General features: G+C 33.1%; 1 protein-coding gene across 2 annotated transcripts in view; it reads left to right on the plus strand.

Moving 5' to 3' along the window:
* The window catches only part of LOC106719547 (nuclear hormone receptor FTZ-F1 beta), a 43,601-nt gene that overhangs the window by 3,361 nt on the left and 20,887 nt on the right, over positions 1-19,353 (plus strand). The window lies entirely within an intron of this gene.

Here is a 19,353-nt window from a genome sequence, read left to right on the forward strand (position 1 = left end):
TTATGACCTTTAAATTACATTAGACAAATCTACTCTCTTACACTTTTTAAGATAAACTTTAAAAAACTTATATGCTTAACATTGGGACATATAGAAGTTGGTTCTTTATGAATTGAGATGTAAAGTCATAGATAAGTCGGAAGTACCAAATCTATGTCATGTTTTTCGTGCGTTACGCACACTAGTTTATTTATATATTTGTATTGATGCATACATACATACATAGAAGACAAGACAAGTGGTAAGAAAAGCCTATCTGTACGTATTTCAATAAATAAAACTAGTAGATGTTCTGATGCACAGGAAAATTATAATTAATAGGTGTAAAATGTTGTTAAAAGTGATTTAGTGTCCTTCATAATTAACTCAAAACACATAACTAAGCGACGTATATTTGTATTTTTCTACGAAAGAGGTAGAAAGTCAGGTTACAACAAAAGTACACTTATAGTCGTAAATTTTACACACTCAAACTCATAATCCAGAAAAATGAGATAAAAAGTAATGCAAAATTTATAAAATGAATATCGTGCGCGAGTGTACTCTCACTACTTTCACGTGTGCCTGTGTGCGTGTGTTGTCTGTGTGCGCGGCGGCCGGTGACCTTGCTATCAGGCGGAAGCGTGCGGCCGAGTGAGTCAGCGCGCGTCTGCCGAGAGAGAGCAGGGACCTTCGCGTTGTCTATACCCACTAGCTTTATTATACAGATTAATTATTACCATAGACTAGTTGACATTTTTTGTAGTGAAAATAAAGAACAATAGCTTTGAATATAAGGCCATCTGATGTTATGTGGCCGAAAGATGCATATTAGTGTTAACTTTTCGTTTTATTTTCTAGTCTCTTTCCTCTTGAATGTGTAACAATTCGTAAATCCAAATATGACGAAATCAATGCTTGGTATTTCACAATACTTTTGTTGTGAAATATAAATCTGACCTTCATATTGTTAAGCCGTATTTTCATTATTTTATTCCATTATCATGAAAAGTACAACACATATTGTTATATGCTATATTTTACTTTACGTTATTATGAAGGTTAGTGTTTTAATTAAGACTTAATTAAGGCGACTTCTTAATTAAAGTTAATTAATATTCTGAAACAAAATCTAAATTTTTTATTTAAAAAAATATTGTATATTCAGCCAGTATTTATTTAAAAAGGTTTTATGTTTTACTACATTTTTATAAAGCCTTTGTCCCGACATTCGAATTTCTCTTTCCATCCCGTTCCGCTGACGTCATCGAGGTCATGTTTTTTTTTTTTTAATTATACGCGCTTTATTTGATTGTACGTTTTCTTTGTGCATGAAACGTTTTTAAACGTTTAACCTTGATCGGTAAAATGTGACGTCTTATGTAGAAGCAATGATTAATATTCTAATAGTGTGTTTGTTCGTAGAACCTTTAGAATATGTTCAACAATTTTTATATACCAAATTAATTAAAACTCAGAATGAAATTTTATATCTATATATATAAAAGAAAGTTGTGTTGTGTTACACCATTTATAACCCAAGAACGGCTGAATCGATTTGACTGAAAATTGGTGGGCAGATAGCTTAGAACCAGGAATAGGACATAGGATAATTTTTACCCCGTTTTCTACTATTTTTTTTTTATTTCGCGCGGACAGAGTCGCGGGAAAAAGCTAGTATAATATAGATTCCTTAAAGATGAGTTTTGTGTTCATTGTGAAAGTCCTAAATTCATATATAATTCTTAAGTATTTCTCTAAAAGAAATTCTTATGGTTTTCAAAAACGTTGTGCTTTAAATTAGGATTGTAATGCTTAACGACATAACTTAACATTATTTTAACAACTATTCATCTTATAATTTAATAACATAACACTTGTCTTTATTACCTTCAGAACAATCAAGTTGTCTTTCGAAAAATTTTCTTAACGTGGATTTTCATTACCTAAACATGTTATTATCCAACTATTACGGTAGTAGAAATCTACTGTTACGTAACTTTATATCAACCTAATATTTTTTTTAAGTAATCTTGTAATATATTATAATGTTTTAGTTTTTGTTTTATCTGTGCTATGTAATGTGTGCGTGTGTTTAGCGTTCGTTATGCGCAGGGGAACGGCTGCCATTGAATACTATGCAAATTAACATTTCTCGCCTCAACGGCTTTGCTGTCCGCACGCATTCAAGTATACACAGCTAGAGAAATGCTTTCGTACGAGAAATAAATCAAATGTGTAATTTTTTATGATTAATTTTTTGTAAATAACAAAGCATTTTGTTTCCTTGAATTTCGAAAATTTTTATTAATATTATAAATTCGAAAGTTTAGATGGATGGATGGATGTTTATTTGAAGGTGTCTCCGGAAAGGCTCAGTGGATCTTGATGAAATTTGGCACAGATGTAGAACATAGTCTGGAAGAACACATAGGCTACTTATTAGGTTTTTTTTAACTCCGTGCGGACAGAGTCGCAGGTAAAGGCTAGTATTTTCAAATTGCCGAAATACATGTACTAAAAATATGCCTTCCCATTCCTTCTTAAAAATTAGTAAGAATATCTTTTTGCGGTTATTTCGGTAGCGTAAACTTTACGGTTACAGGTTTACAAGATTGTTAAAGTTATACAAACGATTACGCTATAGATTCTAGTTGTTATCAAATCAACAACACACGATGCATTATAAAGTACGTGCGCTAGAAAATAAAACGTACAGCCTATCGTCCTGTTCAAGATCTGAATTTAATCTCAAGTAAGTACATGGGAAATCATTTGTATATGTATTCCTAAACACTGCTTCTGTTTGCTTCTGACGCAAAACAATACAAAACATGGTAACCAAGTATGGCAACCAAATACGTAAGGCACAACTTTTTCTTTTTACAATTTCAGACAATATTTTGATGTAAAATTATTGAAGACTAGCTTTTACCCGCGACTCCGTCCGCGCGGAATGAAAAATAAAAAACGGGGTAAAAATTATCTTATGTCCGTTTCCTGGTTCTAAGCTACCTGCCCACCAATTTTCAGTCAAATCGATTCAGCCGTTCTTGAGTTATAAATAGTGTAACTGTGTGTGTGTAACTGTGTGACTTTCTTTTATATATATACCTATAGATTATAGTTTATTAATTGTGCCCGCATGCTAACGGAGGTTCCATCGGACATATTATATCAGAAACGGAAAATTTAAGTTAAATTATCCTAGCTCGTTGATTCTTTGTTGCATTTGTCAACAAAAAAAGTGTGTAAAACAACCTCTTTTGTCTATATCTGTGCTATTCTTTTGTTAATATCGTAACGTGGCACATCACTACGACCCTAGCGGTAGTGTTGTGACACGATTCCCGCACGCGACACAGATAATAGTAGCGATGTGATCGCTGCCATCCCCCCCCTACTTAACTCCCTGCAACCGTTATAAGATACAGGCATATTATATGATTATAACGGATTCGTTCCACGATCTGTACGAATATAGTCCTTTCCTTTACCAAAGTACGTTTCTGTTTTTGTGAAAGTAGGTTTTAAAAGCAATTTTTATATTTATCTTAAGTCAATATAGTTTACACACTGTTTTTTTTTTAAGTAAGTAAGTAAGTCTGTTCTATTTTAACCTCCGGCCTAAACGAGATTATTTATGTTTTATTTTTCTCGGCTTTTGCTTGTCTATTAAGGTTGCTTGTCTGCTCTTTTTAGCAAGAGTTGTTTAATGAATGTATCTGTATCCCACTTATATAAAATAAATTATGTGAACTTATTTAGTAATTTATATGACGGTATCGAAGGTCTGTTCCATTCTCAACCCTGATCTAACTCAACTTGTTTAACAACTAGTTTCAAGATATAGTTACACACTTAGCAGATAAAGCCGGAGTGCAGTGTGGCGTTATCGCGTTAGTTATTGTTTGAATCGTAGATTATGTTACGTTCTAATAGATTAACTAACAATTAAGCCTGTAAATATTGTGAGCTGTGTGTGAGTGATATTAATAAAATGGAAACTTAAGTTTTTTTTTAATATATCAACTTTAGGTAGGATGGTAAACTGTGACTTAAAACGACCCTTTAGTAGTTTAGCTACCAAAAATCCTATCCGTTAGTTTAAAGCAAATCGTATATTATATTTGTTGTTAGTGAGCAGTATATCAGGACCTTCTATTTCTTCGGAACGAGCGTAAGGTTATCCGCGTTAAGGTCGAATGCCCGCGGCCGTCACGACCGACAATTTGCAAGTCGTCTACATATCACCTGTCTTGTCTACATTCTATAGTCTTAGGTATAGTTCTTACTGAAGCTTGTTACCGTTAGTTCAGGCACATACTATTATTGCAAGAGAAATTATTCGTAATCGAAATAAATATTTTTCAAATGAATTTTGTAATCTTGGTCTTGTTTACAAATAGCTGTCGCCCGCGACTCCGTCTGCGCGGATTTAAAAACAAACGAAATAAGTAGCCTATGTGCTCTTCCATACTATGTTCTACATCTGTGCCAAGTTTCATCAAGATCCGTTGACCCTTTTCGGAGATACCTTTAAAAAACATCCATCCTTCTATCCATCTAAACATTCGCAATTATAATATTAGTAAGAAGTAAGATTACACAATTTTTTCCAAATAAAAAATGACGTAGTAATTCATTAACGAGGCGTTTTTACAACGTATCCTTTTCCAAAGCTTATAAAAAATTATAACCTCAAAAATGTTTACGTTCGTATTATAGACGGCGTCAACGCATCGCACCTGCCACAGAGCGGCGGTAAGCAAGTAAACAATTACGAAAGCGGGTTCGATACCCGGCTGTGAGCGGTGAGCGGCTAACATTTCAAACCTCATCCGTTAGCGCTCGGATCGCATTCTGACCCCGCGCTTGCGACATCTCGTGCCAAAAGTAAAAGGCCACCAAGATTCATGGTTTATTTGTAAAACCGTTGAGGTTTTCTCAGGCAAGATTAATACCTTATGTTAAATATACGTATAGATAAATACATGTATATTAAAAAATGTACTATTGCTCTAAATATTGCAAAAAAAGACGTATAAGGATTCTAAAGTCAACTCCCGTAATCAGTTTTTTCTTCCGAAGATGTTCGGTTGTCCTAAATTGTCCGTCGCAGCGTCTGAAAAGAACAATGTTCTTAAAAAATATCATGCCAAATGTAAAGAAATAAGCTTAAATGTTATTTATCTTTTAGATGAATGTGTTCATTGGCATATTTCCTTAAACGTAATACGACATTATCTTACTAATATTATAAATGTGGTTAAAATAAAGCCTGAAAGAACACATAAGTTACTAATTAAGTTTTTTTTAATTCTGCGTGGACGGGGTCGCGGGTGACAGCTATTTTCATATCAAAGTAACAGATGAGAGTTGTTTTAAATAAGCACTAATTTTTTATTTAGTATAATAAAATTAAAGTTGTCAACAGGAAACGATGTGTCCGTTATACAGATAGACGATATTAATAACTAAATATATCCAATCTAAATCTTATCAATTTTATTACAAAATTAGACATATCAGGAAATTAACATTAATAAGTGGTACATGGTATCAAAAAGTATTCCAAATTGGGTCCTGTTTGAGGTCAAATTAAATTTATGCAACTTTGTTCTTTATATGTGAGTAATTAAGTACTTTTTTAGCTTAATCAGGTCATGGACCATGAATCATCATTTCCTATGATCTCGATGTATTTGTTTTGGTTTTTTTCTAGAATATTCGTTAGTTATTTTGGTGGATCAAAACTTTTTAATTAAAATATCGTAGAATTGGTTATTACAACATTTCCAACACATTTGTTGATTAGTTTTAGGACTTTTCAATTCATTATGGATTTAGAAACAAATGCTTATGATCGTTTAATCAAAGTTATTTGTATTCAACATTTCAAGATAATTTCCAGTTTGCGATGTATGTACGAAGATGACTCAGTCGCAGCATTTTTAATAGTATTAATAAAATAAGATCACATAAACAGCTTTCCTGCATTCCTAACATTTGATTAAAACAGGGGTTTTTAAACTACGGCCCGTAAACAATACTTTTAACCAATTATTTTTACTATGTAATATTTTTAACATAGATTAATTAATAGAGACGGCTCAACGAATCTTGATGAAATTTGACTCAGATGTAGAACATAGTCTGGAAGAACACATAGGCTACTTATTAAGATTTTTTTTAATCCCGCGCAGACGGAGTCGCGGGCGACAGCTAGTTGTTAATAACTAAGGAATCCTCTTCCTTCTCGAGTTATATTGTAAATATTAGACATATATAGATAATCATAGTACAATTTTTTTTTAAACTAACTGTCGTCCACTACTCTGTCCGCGCGGAAAAAGTAATAATAATAAAGAGCCTATGTGTTCATCCACACTATATTCTACATCTATGTCGAATTTCAGTGAAATCCATTTAGCGGTTTTGGAGATACCTAATAACAAATATGCATCCATCTAAACATCCGCATTTATTATATTAGTAAGAAGTCTTCATCAAGAGAACAATTATAATAAAAACAAAAAATATTCCGATAGTCTATTGTTTACGTTTAACGTCATTTACTTGTCTGTTCAAATTGAGAACCATGTATGGGGCCCTTAAATAAAATGTTTTTAATACCCCTGGTTAGAATACACATCAAGTAATATGCCATATATGGACCGTTATGAGTCAACTGGCCACATGAAGATGAAACATGTTAATGTAAACTTGTATAATTATAGTAAACGAGTTTTTGTGACGATGTTTTCGGTTGTGCAATATCTATCCGAATTGTCTACCTATTGCGTAAAAGCATGCACTTAGGGACAAAAGAGCATTTCTTATTTAACTTACCTGTTACCTTGTTTTAATATTATCTTTTTCATCTGTTCAAATATTTTAATTGAAAATTTATAAAGCTTTAATGACTTCTGATGTGAAATTTTAGAGCCTACTAACTTTAAAAGCGAGCATTTGTTTTTCAGGATTGTGAAGTTTGTTACCAATAAGGAATGCAATTAGAATGTCTTGTTGAAAAAACTTATTTCCTTGAATAGTGTTGTAACCAGAAAATCATGAATTTATAGGCTAAGTCGTAGTTTGTATATTAAAGAGTTTGCTTGTTCATGTTACATCTTAAGAAAGTCAGCCGACATGTTTTTCTCACGTGTTGCGACCCTGAAACCCGAAGAGCGGGTCCGAAGTTCGATCTTTCCGTGGGTTTCGCAACGGTCCGTAGCGTTCGAAATTCGATTCCAAGAAACCATTAAGAGTGAGTCACACAGTGACGGGTTACGTCGGGAACTGGTTGTGCCGGTGGCGCCATCTCAAGTCTCGAAAATCAAGCTATAGCCAAACAAATGATTTGAGTCATAGTTGCTTGGATTCGGGATTAGTCAGCATTTTCTTATCTAGGATCGTAGAACTTTGTGCATGAAGGTTTGCTTTTTTGTGCAACAAAAAATGATCCCTTCGACTTTGTATCGGAGGTTCCAAAAGATTGTGCAATGTTCACTTTTACGCTCAAATTTTGTCTGAGGAGCTCTAAGATTGAATAGATGGACGTTATCAAAACAAAAGTAGTATTATATTTTTTTCTTAATTTTGTTCGGATTTTAGCAACTTGTACTCTCGAATATGGTATGTGAGTAATTCTTTGACAATTTCCGGACAGTATTTTTATATTTCTATATACTACGGTCTGCTTTTTTTTAAAGCAATACTTAGTCATTAAGCTTCGAATTGGTCTCATTCATGAGTGAGTTATTTTTAATTTTGTATCACATTTATAATATCGGTTTCATTTATTAAAAATGACTCTCCACCATGCCTGTCATGCGTATTCACTTTGAAAAAAAAAAGAGTTTAAGATTACATAATGTGTTTAGACCAGCACAATGTCACCTTACCTATTCGTCCTCCAATTGACTTATTCTGTATTGAACATGCACACCCAAGGTTCGAATTGCAAAGGACATATGACACAATATAGATTTTAGATCAGTTACACATCGTACAATGTTTGTATTAGATAAAATATAGATAATATTGAACATAAGTTTGCAATTAGATATGCCTTTATATCTTAAGAAACCAAAACAACATATCAAAGAACTGAAAAACAATATCGTCAGCACTGAGCTCTGAAACCAGAACTAATCTTTAATTCCGAGGTCAACGCACTCATCCGTGCTAATCGTTATATAGGGTCAGTTATACATTCCTCCAGGATGAATCACAATAGCGCATAGACATTTGTCATTGTTTTTATTACATAGACAAGTACAAAATCGAAAAGCCTTTTTTATTCGTAAGATTTCTTGATAAGCACGTATCCGTTCTCTTGATTATTGTTGCCACGAACAATATTAATTAGCAATATAAAAATATATATATATATTATACCGAAACACACTAGAGAACAATCTTTGAGACGCATGATAAAATAAGTAAAAGTGTACAATGAGATCCCATTGGATTCTTACAAGCAATCAACCTCAAGCTGAGCTGTGACAGCCGTCGCGGAATGCGGCTGCGGCGACCCATTTACCATGCCCCCCTCTCCCGCGGCCCGTTGCCCTCTCTCCCTGCACCTCCGCGCTCCCCTTGCGCCCAGCGGTGGGTGGTACCGGTCCTGCGTGCCCTCGATGCGTTACCGATTCCGCCTTGCAATTTTACAACAAAACTCAACACGCAAGACGCTACAATTAAAAGCAGCACTGAACGCACCCGTGCTGTCACTCCCAAGGCGGCCATCTTGATTTATACTTCAGTTTGACTTAAGTGTTTTGACAGTTCAATATGCTCGTTAACCCGTTGAAAGTAATATTTATTGATACACGAGCTTGCGGGTTATCAAATGTGTAGTTAGTTCCGACATTTCAATGATTTGCGGTAGATTTAATTATGGTTTTTGTTTTATTCGAAACTTGATTCATTCGTGACTAAGATCGTTAACTTGGTATCGATAACGAATACACATGGTTTTGAACGTTTTCTTGTTAATGTTAAACTTACAAAGCGTCCGAAGTACCACTCACTTCGCGTCATGTTTATATTTAAGAATTCTCAAACCATAGAAACCCCAACAAGAGTGAATGATTTCTTACAAGTGGGGAGGGATCCGAAAAATATCACAAAACATCACAAGGAGGGTGGGGAGTTAAAAAAATATCACATATGTACATATTTTTTGAACTGATGAGGAAAATTTTAATTCATAAAATTAATCATATTTTGAAAATTTCAAAAACTTTATACAAAAAAAATGTCGTGATTTTAGGGGGTGGGTAATATAAAACTTCGCGTGATTAATGGACGACAGATAAGGATAAATATAAAATATACCAATTTACGGTGTTCTACATTTAAATGTAGTCACAAAATAACATCTGCTTTAATGGAATATGCTTAGCTTATTAATTACGATAAAAATTAACAGTGTTAAATCTTTGTGTACTTTAATGGCAAGTACAAACGGTCAAATTGGCGGTTTGTACCCATTTAGACGATGTCGCGGGAACAGTAACCAAAGACGCAGTAAATGTGTTTGCACGAAAAATGATTGGTCAATAGTACCTACATAACTAATTGCTTTTTATTATTATCCCTTCTCCCAAATCGGTTATTTGGAAAAAGGTCCGATGATTGTTTCATTTTAAGGAACAAGACAATTTTTCCAAAGATGGAATACCGCGGATTTCCGTCATTGTACCTACGAGATATTTTTAGTCTCTTACCTACACACCGAAACAGTTGTCACTTGTTGCAGCGTATGCAAGGAATTTCCTTTCGCCATTTTTTTCTACCACTACAGTACAAGGTTGTCTTGTAACGAAATGACATGATTCATGCTGTGCCCGCTTAGATGCCTGTTAAAGACAAAATAATGATTAATATGCCTAAATTAATGAGTCTTTAAATACCTGTTTTTGTTATTACATTTAATTTTAATTGTTTCTTAAGAAGTAATTATCAATGTTCTTTGATTTTTTATTAAGATTTTTTTCTGAGAATTTAGGTCTTGTCCAATTACAATTTTAAACAGTATGGAAATGTAAAAAAGTACAATAATTACAAACGCGGACATTAAAAAAAGGAAAAGTCAGTCAAAATATAGCGAAATTAATTTTGAATAGTAATTATTTGTGCAACAAAATACTAGATATAGATATTAGTACTCTAATTTCTCAATATTAATTGTAACTTACGTTAAGGAACGCCCTTAGTACCCACAGACTGAGTGGGTAGTTAGCAAAATTTTCGCATTATCTGTATTGAATGTTTTCCCCTTGTCTGATGGACTATAGATACAATCGATATGTGAATATGTCCATTACTAAATTAGTGTTGTGATGAAGTTCGGAGAGACGGATAACAAATAAACAGGCGATCGATCCGTCGCGACATGCTGGCAGTATGAACTTGTGCGCCTTATTGCATGGTAATATGATCTAAAATCGCTCATCATTGTATAATAGGTACAGTCGCGCACAGTCGAAAAGTTTAACTTAAATGTAAATATAAAATAGTTTGTAGATGGGTGTACATTCGGGAATAATAAAATGCTTTCGAATTTCCATCCTTGGCGAAGTATAAGAATTATAACTTGATAAAAAAAACTATGGAAAAAAGCTTATTGTGTCGATATTTATTTTGAGTTCTTTGGTAATAATTAATTTAGAGACAGACATAATTGTTAGTATATTACCTACTTAAACTAGCTAACGAAGATTCACGGTACGGTGTCTCTGTTCGGAATTAAAATCATCTTCTTGATTGCCATATTTGACTATTGACACTTCTACATACGTGTATTACACACATTCGAGGCAATCTTCTCTAAAACGATGATACACTGATGTATTTATAAATTTTTCCTAAGAGCTTTCCTCGATTCATCGAAATACATTTTTATAAATCTGGTAACATTATATTTAAATAATTTCCCCAACACATAACAAATCGAATTACAACATTTTATTTATAAACAAGCGAATATTTCATAATTAATTAATAGCAGTCATTTAGCTCGATTGCAAAGATGACGTAACAGTTCTAAGCATTTTGACATACCCGAACCTTATCTTAATGTAAAATCTTCGAATTCCATGAACTGAATGGATATCGGTAATTGAGACGGCATTCTGATTTTTGACAACACATAAATCTTACAAGTATTATAAATTAAAAAGTTTAGATGTATGGATGGATGTAGAACATAGTCTGGAAGAACTTATGCTACTAATTAAATTTTTTTCTGCGCGGACGAAGTCGGGTACGGCTAGTATTCTTATAACGCAATAGTAAAATGGAAAGATTGGGTCAGTGAGATGCATCGATGTCATCGTTAATATTAAGATTATAAAAAAATTAAAATGTATGCTTCGACACATAGTAGAAATGAAACTTCAACGGTTACGCTTTTTCGTGACGAAAAATTCATATAAAGATATTCACTTCAAAAACCAAACAATCACAAAAATTTTCGAGTTATAACAACGTACCTTTGTTTATTTTTGTTTCTTCTTTATGTTAGAAAGTGTCAGGCAATCTGTAACTTTTTAATGTCCAAATTGATCAAGTGGCCGCCGCCCATAGACATCTACAACGATCTATGCAGACTAAAAACACACATAACTAAATCAATTAAGTTGTTATAAAATGTCATACTGTATGTGCCAATCTTGTTAGTCACGTTCCTTGTGAGTTTTATTTAAATTCAGCGGACGATTTCGAAAGGAAGCCTTTTAGCAGGAAACCAACAATCGCATCGGGTATTTTTAAAGTACTCGACGACCACACGCGAATTTATTACAATGTTTTACGATAATGACATGTTTTACTAAACTTTATCATAGTACATTGTGATTGGTAGACTATTTGCACCATAGAAACATTTGTATTCGTTTTTTTAATTCTTTTTGAAAAAAATAATATAACAATAGGTTTTCAGAAGGAACACAGTTGATGTGGTTGGCAACTGTTTAGTTTACGTCTATCAAATTGTATAAATGCATGTTATCTCTGTCTTTTTTGAAGATATTGAGAGGGGTCAATTCATCATCATGTCCTTAGCCTTATCCCACTCACGTGGGGTCGGCGCACAAGGTTTTATAAACCTTAAAGATTTGTCTTAATTTTTTACGGCTGGTCGCGTGCCAGTTGCTATACTCGGGAAGAGTATCTTAAAATCGAATATAATATAAACTAAATAATTATAGCTAAATCATTCAAAATTACAATTAATCAAAAATTTAATTAAATTAGTTAATTAAATTAATTTACTTAAATTAATCATTTTTGTCAACTTGCCTTAAAAACAATTATAGATTACACCTTGTCTTATGGTAATTAAAAGTTTACAATCGAGTCGTTATATTTATACAGGATATGTAACCGGTACTGTGCAAAAACTTTACATCTCATAAATTAATTAAAACAAATGCTGTTGTAAATATACACACGACTCGTATTTCGTGACTCGACAGAAGTAACAAATTATATTTAGAATTAACGTGTTTTATGATGATTTTCGTAATTAATTATCCAGATTTTAAGGGAAAAATGGATGAGTTTAATCTTAGTATAAATTTATTTTAAAATGCCAACGCTCATGGATGAATAATTTTATAAACCTCTAATTAATAAAATTACTACACAACTAATGAACCTTCAATGTTCTGAATAAATAGTAGCAGTAGTTAGCAAGTAAACCTACTTTGTTTATATCACCTTTCAGTTTGTACTTTTAAATTAAATCCCTCAGGAGCCAAGAAAATATTTCAAATCCACTCCCAACTGTGAGTCCTGAATTCGCTAATAGCAGTGGCACCTACAGCTTAACCACTTGTTTGTTTATTTTTTACCACTGCCGTGGTCAATAATTAATTCACAAACGAACTGTCAATGGTGACACCTGTCAGTTGCTATTAATAAAACGCTCATGCGAACCGAAATGTGGCCACCGAAGAATGCCGTCAAATCTACCGCAGCATACTGAAGGTCATGCCGTCGTACAACGCCGACATTATTCGACACACCTTATTAAATTTTATGTAATATTTTAACAGGATCTTGAGAAACCGATTACGGAACTCGCTTCGAACGCAACTACAGTACTGTTCAGACCTTGAAAGTGTTTTAGTTAGTTACTAAGTGATTTTAATATAAATAGAGCACATTATTTTATATTTATTCAACCTAATAAATTTTTGCATACATGAATAAAACAATTGTGACAAATCTATTTTTCAAAAGTAAGTGTTGGTAATAATAATATTGGTTGATATTCAATATTATATGCGAAATAAGTATGCAGACATCCTGCTACAAGTAAATCCAAAATTTTTTACTTAGTCTACTTATTAGTTCGTTCTTAGTATTCGACCGCATCACATCTTTCTTTAGTATTTTCTCCCTCTTTATAGAATATGTATCTTACCACAGACTCTTGAATCTTATAAAAAAATAATTAAAAATATGCAATAATGGCGGCGAACGACGACGTATTACGCAGACGCATGCCCGCGTGGAAACGCAATTACATTTCTTGCCGCTGCCGCCGCCGGGCCCAAGGTGTTCAACATTTACCGACATTACGGACGCATTAGGCGACTGTTAATATGTATTGACCAACCGAGCTGCAGGCCTATGTCGCTAACCGTTACTTCTAAATAAACCGCAATTATCACAGGTATTCGATTAAATTATATGAGCTATTCGTGTATTTGTGTCAGGTTGTAATGATTTTTGAGGAAAATCCCAAGGTATTGAAACTGACGGCATGACATTTCGTGCAACTTCTAAAATACCTGTTACCGCTTCTAACTCTATTAAGGCTATCTGCTGTTGCATCAGCTTTGCTGAAATAACTAAAAATATTAATATAAATCTTATATATAAAAAACTCTCGTGGGTTCGAACTTGAACTCCTCCGAAACGGCTTGACCGATTCTCATGAAATTTTGTGAGCATATTCAGTAGGTCTGAGAATCGGCCAACATCTATTTTTTTTTATAACCCCCTCCCATTTAGTTTTTTTTTTAAATGCGCGCGGACGGAGTCGCGGGCGACAGCTAGTTAAATAAAAAATGTTTAATTTGTGAAAATTATATCCCTGTAGTAATTTGAATTTCGATTCGTCTTTGTCTTTCCTTAGGTTTAATACAAATTGATACATTTATAAGTCAGTGAGTTTAAGTTATAGTATATAATGAAGATTGCGTACAATGTGTCGTTAAATACATAGGAACAGTTACTGTAATTTCCTGGTGTAAGGCAGATTACCCGCAGTTACGTTATCATGTTGAAACTATGAAAGTATATTATTGTACACACTAACTGTACATTAATTTGTAAATAAAGTGAAAGTTAGCGCCGAGGACGTGGCACGTACCTTGAAAATTATACGTTCGATATTTTTATATCATATTAACTGTTTATTTAAACGTATTTAGTGTTAATAACAAAACAGTTTGTTACAAAAATCCATGTTTATTACCTACTAGCTATCGTCCGCTACTCTATCCGTGCGGCATAAAAATAACTTCATAAGTAGCTTAGCGTAGTAATTTCATCAAAATCCGTCGAGCCGTTCCAGAGATAACAAACAACATCCATCCATCCAAACATTCACATTTATATTAGTAAGAGTAATATAACATACCTGCTAAATAAGTCCTAATAGTACTGCCAAAAATGTCCACTTTTACATTTTAATCTATGTCCGAAGTTTGTTAATTTACCCAAGAGTTTAATTTTAAACACATATTTAAATTTTATAATCAAAACAGCTATGAAGCCGCACCTTACAAGGGTAACTTGTAATAAGGAACCTTTTACATACCGATCTACTTTTAACAGCGATTACTAACGAGCCATGATCTATATCTTGTCTTTGTGTATGTATATTATGTGCTCCAGATTTGTCGATACAAATTTAACTTAATGTAAAGGGTCTCTAATATTTCTTGTTTAACATTTTGATTCTGTAATATCAGTTTAGGCACACTTTTGCATTTTAATAAACATTCTTAAGACTGATTGATGTGTCGTAAAGTGTACAATATGCATAGTTGCATAGCTTAAGGTTTTATAAATTAAATACTACAATACAAGTTTTTTATTACTTATACATATTAATTAAATTATTAATATTCAAAGATGTGCACTCGGAGAATCTGGCGGTGTTCCACTTTAAGTGCAACAGTCATTTGAACGTTTTGTACGTATTGAGACGAGGACGCGGAACAATAACCTATTCGACGCTGCTTTTTAATTTGTATGTGTCTGTACGAAAAAGGGCCGACTAGTATTTTACGGCTAATTGCTTCTTATTATTATACCGTAATTTGCGCAACTTACTACTACCTAATTGGTTATATAAAAGAGGCGAAGTTTGTCTTGTTACAAGAAACAAGGCAATCTTACTTCTTACTTATATTATAAATGCGAATGTTCGGACAGATGGACGGAGAGATGAATGTTTGTTTGAAGGTATCTCCAAAACAGCTGCATGGATCTAGTTGAAATTAGGCATAGATGTAGAACATAGTTTAGAAGAACAGATAGACAACTAATTACGTTTTAAATCCGCGCGAACGGATTCGAGGGCGACAGCTATTTTTTCTATAAGTGAAACACCGCGGATTTCCACGACTGTACTATACTGTACTCGAGATGTAAATATTTAAGTTGTTGAATCTCAGAATAAGGTCCATCGCATAAAGTAGAAATATTAAGATCTTTTTAAAGCATTTCTTGAAACGGTCGTGGAAAAGTGTTATAACTGTTTCATTGAATTAAAACGGTAATAAATTAGTCTTATATAGCTTGTTTATTCTTGTTACACTCTGCATTTTTTTAAGGACCGGTTAATTAAAATATAAAATATTTGGCTGAAGACAATCCCCGCCTGCGCAGTAATAAAAGAGAAAATTATGTATAACCTGTCAACATTAAACATAAAAAATGTAACAATAATTGTGGTTGCTTTATCCGGAATATAAACACACACTAAAACGATAATTAATTCTTAGTTATAATGAGCTGAAATTCATCTTTATTTATTCGCCTCGATGTTTTTATCCAGCCAAGACAGACGACAGCTGTCTAAACTTACGTACAAACAGACTTGTGATATAGACAATATAAATGTGTTTCTTTTGACAATTTATATTTGTTTTAGTTCGCTTCGAGGTCGCGACGGCAACCGTTAAATTAATTCCATCAAACGAGAGTGTCGATAAAATCTGTCATAAATTGCAATTATGATAGCACAAGTTGTGTTGCCTTAACACTAGTTTACATATAAATACCAATCAGTGACCAATAAATTAAGAATCCACCTATTAAAATTTATTTTTAGAAAGAATTTATTGTTTTGTTGGATATAATCGAAATTTTGTGTGCAACAAACTAAATAATACAATTTTAATTATTGAAATAAGTTTGATAGAGTTACGATATTTCGTTATTCGATTTTTGAAATTTAATTTTAATTATCTATTGAAATAAACAGTTTAATTCTAGAAATATTAAATTAATAACAGATTTTTATTTTTCATTCAATGACATATGACTGACAGTTATACTCATTTGTTTTTTTTTATGTTTTCGAAGCAGAGACAAGAGAGTTATAGATTAAATAAAAGATTTAGCTGTTGATTTGTGAGTTTGAATTAATTTATAACCTTCAAATGTTTATTTTAAACGTTCGGAACCTTGAATTATAGATACAATAAAAATATAAATTTGTAAAAAGTGTCCAGAAGGCCGCGAACGAATTGTTCTCGCGCACTGGGCGTAATGAAGAGAAAGTAAATTGTACAGTTCCCAGGTTGGGTCTGACTCATAATTCATTCGATCTCTAGTTTTATCTGTGTGTGCGCTTATACTATATTATATTTAACAGTTACACAAACGTTTCACTTAACTTATCGTCTATATCGTATATTACTTTCTAGGTAACAATACTTAGTAAAATATTAAAGTATCTAGCCGTAATTTTTAGTATCCTTTTACTAGTTTATGTATTAAAAAAAAAAATGAACGCACACTGGGCCTAGTACGAATATTTGTGACAATCGCCGTCCTATCGTAATCGTCAATTATGTCAAAATTAGTATGATTTTTTGGTATACTTTACGCGCGTCAATGACGATACGATGACGATTGTCACAAAGATTCGTGCTAGGCCTACTGATGCATTTATAGTAAAATCCATTAATAAAATATTTATAATATCAAAAACAAAAGCAAATGACTAGTTTCCTAGCAACGGTAATTAACATAAATATACGTAAATGATATTACACTCACGGTGTAATAATTTTATGACAGTCTGAAATTACATTTACACTTTTCACGGAACATTACTATAGCTCTTTGTTAGGTAGATTGTTAACCTCGTCTATTTTAAACGAGCGTAGGTGACGGGGTGCGTGCACTCTAGTCTGTAAGGGGACGGACGACCTCTAACGCCATGGGGTCAAGGACATTGCGCAGACAAGGAATTGTCAAAGGAATAAACTGTTTTAACGCGTTTGTTTACTTTAATCTCTCAAAATATTAATTAAATAAACATATATTTACTTGTGCATATTGTTGTGATTAGATTTGTGAGAAGTATGGTTTATATTTAAAATCTTAAGTTCTCTCGGTTGTGAGTATGACGAGGTTATGAGTGATTGACAGTTTTTCAGCTTTTTGTAGTAATACGAAAAAAAAACAAAGATAAGTGTATCCATTCAGTTACGTGCAATGTTAACGTTAAATAGATTAAAAATCCAAATCTAAAACCTCATATCTACATTTTCTGTTCTGCTCATAAAAAAGAAAGCATATTTTTCCATTGGGTTGTAGGAGATATGTAGACACCTGTACAATAGAGGCATTATCACGACATGGCACGATGTTTACGTCATCGTGATAGTGCTGTGACCTTAAGATAATTATCGGTCGACGCCTCGCCTCTGGTCTGTCGATAGCAAGGAACGGCGCAAGGACATCTCTTGCCGAGCCCATAAGCCGTATATGTATACTATGTCTTATTACATTTTGACAATAATAATTTCAGTTAAATTCACAAAAGTTTTCATTCGACATTTCGTTGTTTAATTTCATTAATGTTTCAAGGGTTGAATTTTTTATAAGCATAATGAGGTTATTTATTTTAATCTTGTGGGTGAATTTGCTTAAAAAAGTGCAAAATAATTCGTATGATGAAAAGCTTCGATAAAAGTTAACTTATTTTTACTAAAAAAAAATCTCGTCCTTTGGAGTCGTTTAAAATAGTAAAAGATCCCTTTGATAGAGATTTAGAGAAATTAAGCCACAACTTAAGGAAACGACTAATAAATGGCAGTAAATCGCCCAATTAAACAACGATTTAATCCTTTCTTAAAAGTACAATATGAATAATATTCATGCGCTTCGCAATATAATGCAACTAACAAATATGATATCACAAGGTCGTACATATTTTTGATAAAAATTAATCGCATAAAAATTTTCCATTTTGTAATCCACAAACACGTTGCAGACAAAGGCGTTCGTCTGACGTATCATCGTATAAATGACCGCTCGGCCTTGTCTAGGCCACGGTGACGCCATCTTGCGTGCGGACGTACTCCTTTTATTGGGACACTAAATTTATTTGCATCCCGTTCTAGCATATTGATAACGCCATGGATTAAATGAGAAAAAACACATTTAATGTCGGCGACTCTGCATATCGCATGTTTTTTATTGGCTTATCTGTGTTTTATATTAATAACTTTAACTAAATAAATATTAAACCTAATTGTTTAATAAGGATTCTTGTTTAGAATAAAATAAGTAACATATTGTGGTTTTCTAATTTTAAGCTATTCTGGACAAGTTTTCTTTGATGCAATCATTCTTTGCATTGTTATTTCGCAAATACGCAATTAAAGCCTGGTCTAGACACCGAAGAAAGGCATTGAACACTAATTGGCTTGCCAGACACTCATTCTCGACTTCAATTTGCTTTTTTTTTCAGTGATAATTTTCACTGGTCATACTTTCCCTCTTGTTAATTCATTATTAAATTTTTTAATATATTTTGTTTAATGTTTTATTCGTGTTACGATCTACTATTCGATATAAATACTATAATAATATAGTAGGCAGTAATCTCGTATTGGGAGCGCGACGGGTAGGTCGGGCGCGCGAAAGGCGAAATGGTCGCGACGATGGCGCGACCGGGGCCGGTTGCCGCTACAACCGGCTCTGTGAAGGCCGCACAACGCCCCCCACTATATCGTAGCTAGGGATTGACTGTTATCGATAAATAACTAATTTTAAAGTTAGGAATATTTTAGTTCACATTTTTTATTTAAAATTTTTGGCAAA

This window comes from Papilio machaon, chromosome 3 (assembly GCF_912999745.1).
Source record: "Papilio machaon chromosome 3, ilPapMach1.1, whole genome shotgun sequence".
Taxonomy (NCBI): domain Eukaryota; kingdom Metazoa; phylum Arthropoda; class Insecta; order Lepidoptera; family Papilionidae; genus Papilio; species Papilio machaon.